The sequence below is a fragment of the Schistocerca americana genome, chromosome 1 (genome assembly GCF_021461395.2).
Source record: "Schistocerca americana isolate TAMUIC-IGC-003095 chromosome 1, iqSchAmer2.1, whole genome shotgun sequence".
Lineage (NCBI taxonomy): Eukaryota > Metazoa > Arthropoda > Insecta > Orthoptera > Acrididae > Schistocerca > Schistocerca americana.
Window position 1 is genome coordinate 349,311,085 of NC_060119.1, and position 6,885 is coordinate 349,317,969.

Genomic DNA, 6,885 nt, shown 5'->3' on the forward strand with positions numbered 1-6,885 from the left:
GTATATATGCACGTCTCTTGAGTGACGTTAGCCATTACGGAACAAAATTTGATCGAGGCCTACACATACGGTACAGTCCCCTAGTTAGAGACAATAAACCCATTAATATTTCAAAGCTATTAGAGCAAGACCGCAAAACATGACTTATTTAAAACCAATTGTTGCAACGCAGGAACTTCGCAGATTCTTATCTCACAGATATCAGAGAGATTCTTTGGATTAACTGCAAAGATATTTTTGAAGAATAATATTTGTGTGCAGTGCCAACTACAGTATGTAGCCGCGGTTGAAGCACCAACTTTCACCTAAATATCAGAGAGGTCAGCGGTTCCATCGGATAAGAGAAGGATGGGGAAGGAAATCGACCGTGCCTTTTCTGACGGACCATCCCGCCATTCGCCTGAAGCAATTTAGGGAAATCACGGAAAACCTAAATCAGTATGGCCCGACGCGGGTTTGAACCGTCTTCCTACAGAATGCGTGTCCAGTGCGCTAACCACTGCGCCAATTCGCTCGCTTGTTGCGCTTGATAATGAAAGCGACATTTAAAAAAAAAATCAACACGTATTCATACGTTCATAGGATCTGTCGACATAGAAAAGTGTTCGACAATTTAAAATGGTGTAACATGTTCTAAGTTCTGAGGAAAATAAAAGTAAGATAGAGGAAAAGACGCGTAATATATAATATGTACAAGAACCAAGAGGGAACATTACCAAAGGAATACCAAGAACGAAACACTCGGATGAAAAAAGATATAAGTCAGCGGTGCAGTCTTTCGCCCCTACTGTTCAATCTGCTCATCGATGAAGCCACGATTTAGAAAATAAAGGTTTAAAAATATGTTTAAAACTTAGATTGGAAGAATAGCAGTAATAAGATTCGGAGATGACATTGCTATTCTCAGTGAAACTGGAGAAGAATTGCAGGACCTACTGAATGGAATAAACAGCCTATCTACTGAGAACAGAATACGGATTGAGAGTTAACCTACGAACAACGAAAGTAACCAGGAGTAGCAGAAATGACAGTAACGATAAACTTATAAAAACTGATGATCACAGAGTTGACCAAGTTAAGGAATTTTGTTTCTTTGATAGCAAAAAACCCGTGACGGACCTAACAAGGAGGTCATGAAATGTAGACTAGTACAGGCGTAGAGGGCATTATTGGTTAGTAAAAGTCTACTAGTATCAAATATAGGCCTTAATTTGAGGAAGAAGTTTCTGAAAATGTAAATTTTGGGCACAGCATTGTAAGGACGTGAATCATGGGCTGTAGATAAACCCAAAAAGAAGGAAATCGTAGCGCATTAGAAGTGGTGTTACAGAAGGATGTTGAAAATTAGGTGAACTTATAAGGAATGATGTTTTCCGAAGAATGGGTGAGGAGAGGTATATGGAGAAAACAATGACGAGCAGCAGCGCGGTTCCGGACTGAAGCGCATAGAACCGCTCTGTCACAACGGCCGGCTAATCCTACTTCCCCAGCGCAGTGACCTCTCTTAGCTGTGTTTACACCTCTACAGCTACGTGTTGCTGGGTACTGGTTTATGGCATTATGGACAGCATTGTGGTTAGTATCCCTCCTGCAGCTTCCATTTTAATTGTCTACTGCACAAATATTAATCACTTGGCACCATAAGTATAAATACTTGCTGTCACCACAGATCCACCAGCATCCACATATACTGTACAACTGACAATCGGTATCTGTACTCTTAGTTATTATCGTTATCGTATGCATCAGCTTTAACGATAAAAAGTACATAGATGTAATTACTTACGTTAAATAAACATTAAACATCCTAGACTATACACGAATGTCGGAAGATTCAAACCAGTGGAGCGCCTCGTTGGATGCTTCATGTTCACCGTTGGTCCACCAGAAAAACGTCTTTCGGAGCACTCATTTACAGTGCGACTCATTGTATGAACATCACCGCAGTCGATGCAAAAGCCCCCTTGTGCATACTGTATTTGCACATACCTTCCACAGCCCGGAAACTGTCAAGCTGAACCCAAACCTCACTAGGATAATGAAACATTTGTGTTGTCAATAAGTTCGTGGTCCTGGGTTTTCATAGCTTGCCACTCACGTTTCCAGTTAGCATCCCGACTGAACGCAGGGAAAAGCATTGGGGCTCCTTCTTCATAAGCTGGTCTTGTGGATTGGAGGTGTGTCCTAGGCAGCGAAAGTAAATTCTTCGTGAAACAGATTCTTTTTAGAAATTTGCTGACAAAGGTTGTAGACAGCCGCCTTCCGACGAAGGCGAGCTGGACAGATGTTCAATACGAGGGGCGTTCAATAAGTAATGCAACACATTTTTTTCTGAAACGAGGTTGGTTTTCGTCAGGAATCCAATACGCCATATTATTTCTCACTCTTTTTTGGTACAAAACCCCATTTTTCAGCATAATCTCCGTTCACTGCGATGGCCTGACGCAACGTTACTGGGAGGGACTGTACGCCCGCATGCTACCACTGCTACTGGTCGACGTCTCAGCCAACGTCTTGCTGCATCAATAGTTTCCCCATTGTCCACGTTCTACCGCTCTGAGTGCGTCCTTCATGTCTACATAACATGTAAACGAAACTTATGTGGTAAACAACTTGAGTCGCACAACACCCTGCACTCTAAACACATATAATTTTGTTGCTTCACTGTTCAATATGTCTAAACGTCACTGTATCGATCTTTAGCCAGTTGCTCTAAATATGCACCACTATGATCGCACTATAAGTTAAAACGATGTTCTTACATACTAGGACATTATCATAGTGGTTCAAGGATTGCTACAGACGTTGTATAGTCAATAGTGTAAAGAGTAGATGATCAATATTACTGTACAATAATACTGTGCGACATTACTGAAAATCTTTCTCGATTGGCAAAATAACACAGTGCAATAATATAGTGCAGTATTTAGTTCAAGACACTGCTGCGATGATAAGTGCTCCATTTTGCTGCAATGATAAGAAAAGAAGAAGGAAGAAAAAATGGTATATAGAGCGCTAAAAATTACACGAAAAGAGAGAAAGCAGTTCAACGAGATAAATGATAATATTAGAACAAATAAGCCCTCGGTCACAAATATTAAGTCAAAATTGACCAGGTTTCGACGCATTAATTTTATTAATGTATTATATACCTAATATGTTTTAGAACAGTTAGTCTAATTCTGAAGACGACGCTCATAGTAGCGTCGAAACCTGGTCAATTTTGAATTAATATTTGTGACCGAGGGCTTATTTGTTCTAATATAATTCTGACACGGTCACTGAACCTTAGCAGCTATGTTCAGAGATAAATGATTATCAGAAACTTTTGTGCGTTGATGGTCCAACATGTGATTCATTAATGGAAACGTTTGCCCCTTACATAAAGAAAGACCTTCCCTGCCAGCTTTAGGATACCACACTCCATATTTGGTGAGCAACAAGTCAAAAGAAACGTTCTTTATTTTCTGGTTTTTTTGTTCATCTGCTCTAACATCGCACAGAGCCGGCAACGATTTATACATTTCGAAACACTCTAATACAAATGACGTTTCTTCTTACTTTGAAGCCACTTTAGTACATACGCACAACAGTGAACAGCGACGACAAAGAACCGCAGAGGCTGTTCTTCAGCTAACCTAAGTACGCAAGCGACTGACAAGAATGTTGTGAATACTGCCCATGTAAGGAACAATATTTCACAGGTAGTGCAGCGCATCTAAAATATTTTTGATCTGCTTAGTATTATTGCACAACCTCTCAAGCTATCTCACAAACATTGAATATTACTGCACATTCAGAAACACTGGGCAATAGTAATCACCGTTAAAGTATTTGTGAAGCTTACGCGCAGAATATTGCACTGTGATTCAGTTGCGTGGTATGTATTTATTATAATAACCATGAGGGAATAATCCTGATATTATTTTCATGATCGAGGAACTCAGTTCTCATTTTCAAGAGCGAGAAAAAAATTATAATTTCAAAGCGAATGATTTTCATTTCTAGTTTTTTTATATTTATTAATGGCTTCCGCCTATTATCCGTACCGACAGCCTAGAAAATATTTTTAACTTTTAAGAGTGTAACAGGCTGACACAGTTGAAAGGAAACATGTGAGACAAGTGCCAAGTTTTAGGTCTTCTGTTACCAAAAGAGTTTAAATGTTCGTTTGTTGTATTTAAGTTTGAAGAGAGTTAAGTTCGCCGATGAAGACAAAATTGTCGTGTGGAAGATTAGGCTGCGGCAGTAGATAAGAATCAAAGAAGAGTCGGCTAAATGTTAAACTACAAATCCAAAGGTCAAGGTTTCGATCCCCAGCCGGAACTAGAATTTGTTCCGTCATTTATGCCTATTTTCCATTTGTGGTAGAGATTCATTAATGTAAAAAAAGCCACGTTATACCGTGGATCATCGTCGACGCTTAACTGTAGGTCCCCTGTAACTGGCATCAAAGGTCGTGGGAGGCAAGGGCATAGGACCATCCTTAATACAGCACTCGTGACGTTTGAACCAACCTTCGCATTAGGTACAATGATACTTTTCACTTTCCACACAAAGTTTGTTGACGGAAGGACACCGCTACTCCCTGAATGTCAGCAATCGCTGGCCAGTTGTCTGTCCAGGAATGACCTTCTGGTTCGAAGCAGTCTTCAAGATACATCCTGAGTACAATGCTTTCTTCTATACAATAATACAAATAACCTGGTATGACAACATTTTTACTGCTCCGGTCAGCAAATACGTGCAGTTATTGTCCCTTTATGCGGGACTCTATGATGCCATATCACAGTAACCTACCTACGCATAGACGAGATGATACGACGCAGCACCAGGGATTATAATGAAACAAAATCTTTGTACAACAGGTCATATGTGACAACTTTTGACAAGTTACATTCACAACGCTTCCATCAGCGAAACCTGGGATCCGTGAAGATGACCAGTACTGATTGCAATCTGGAATATTAGCAGAAAACTGCGATCTGTTTTCATCAATACTGTAATATCGAAGCAACACTATCGGCGTGTCTTCATTCCCGTTTTATGTCTAGCCTGTTGCATTTCAAGAACGGCAGTTTAATTCGAAGGCCCTTGCTTCGCATCAAGGTCTTCCGTGAGGAAAAAAATGGATGCTAATAGCCAGTGTTGATATCTTTAAACTCCCTAAGCAGCAAAAACGCCAGGCATCGGAAACTTCAAGCATGTAGCAACGTTCGAATCGGATTGATCAAATGCTTTAACTATTTCAACTTATCCTTTTAGTGCGAGTTTTTGGCATTAGTTTTCTCATTTTTTCTTCATGGTGCTGCAATATATTTTCGTCCAACGGAGTAGTTGTGCTTCCCATCTTCCAAATACACTTCAAATAGAAGAAGTTTTTATCAATACTAACTTTCTTTCATATAAATCCCATTTATCATTAAAACGTACATGCCCCTGCCTTTATTTACTTTTATTTACTAGTGTCAGAAGCATTCTGAATACATAGAATTAAATATATACAAGAAAATATAACAATCATAGTTATATGTATACAGATTACAAATAAGGACAGTTGCCTTTTGTGAGCAAGTTCTCTTACCAGCTGAGCTGACCGAGTATGAGTCACGACGTGTCCACACAGTTTTGCTTCCGCCAGTACCTCATCTCCAGTAAAGCTGTGAGGAGTGTTCGTGAGTCGTTCTTGGGTAGCTCAGTTGATAAGCACTTGCCTGTGAAAGGCAAAGGTCCTGAATTTGAGTCCCGGTCTGACACACAGCTTTAATCTGCCAGCAAGTTTCACAACAGCGCACACTCCGCGGCAGAGTGAAGATTTCATTCTGGATACAAAAATATAAATTAACCAGACAAAGGAATTGACCGAATCTACATTCAGAAAACATTTCTCCAAAACAGAGTCACATCTAAGGCATTGTCACTGGCAAGCAACAGGTATTGTTCTGAGCACGAAAATGGGCAGGGAGAGCATTGGAACATATCTCTGAATGTTGTTCTTGGTCACACTGGCACTTGTTGCATCTGACGCGAAGCTCCATGACTTATGCGATGACACCGGTTTTATTCCGTTACGGGACCTCCAAACATCCCAGTCCTCGTTATGGCCAGCCGGAAGTTGTCCACGCGGCTCCATTCACCCCTGGTGCTTAGATTTCCACAGCGAAAGTCTTCGATTATCGGAGGTACTCCCAAGGGCTTTGATGTCTGGAGGAAACTATTCCTTGATTTCAGCCTAGGTTGGGACTGTTGGCCAGACAGAGTGTGAGCTTCAACATTCACAACCCTCAGTCAGTCGTGATCAGCAGCGATTTCTCAACGAACACTTGAAGCTGCAATGCCAGCAAGATAGTATATCTTTTACACGGCATTGGGTTTTAGGAATCCGGTGATTAACCTCCAAACTTCGTTCAAGGCAGAGTCTACAGTCAGTATTGGCTGACCTATACCACACATGAGGCATATTCTCCAGCAGAGTAACAGAGAGACAGTACTGTGGTTCTAGGCGCTACAGTCTGCAAATTGCGCTGCTGCTACGGTCGCAGGTTCGAATCCTGCCTCGGGCATGGATGTGTGTGATGTTCTTAGGTTAGTTAGGTTTAAGTAGTTCTAAGTTCTAGGGGACTGATGACCTCAGAAGTTAAGTCCCATAGTGCTCAGAGCCATTTGAATCATTTGAACAGTACTGTGGCTATAACAATTTGTGATTTTGTGTCCAAAATCAGGACGTTATTTCACGCATAGGCTTTATGCTTGATGTTGGAGCTGTGTGTTCTAAAAGTGAGGGAGCGATCCAGCCTTACCCCTAGGTACTTTAGGGTAATACAGTGTTCCAAGAGTGTTACATTCTAGGAGACAAGTAATTTCCTTGAAACTTCTCTGCTTACA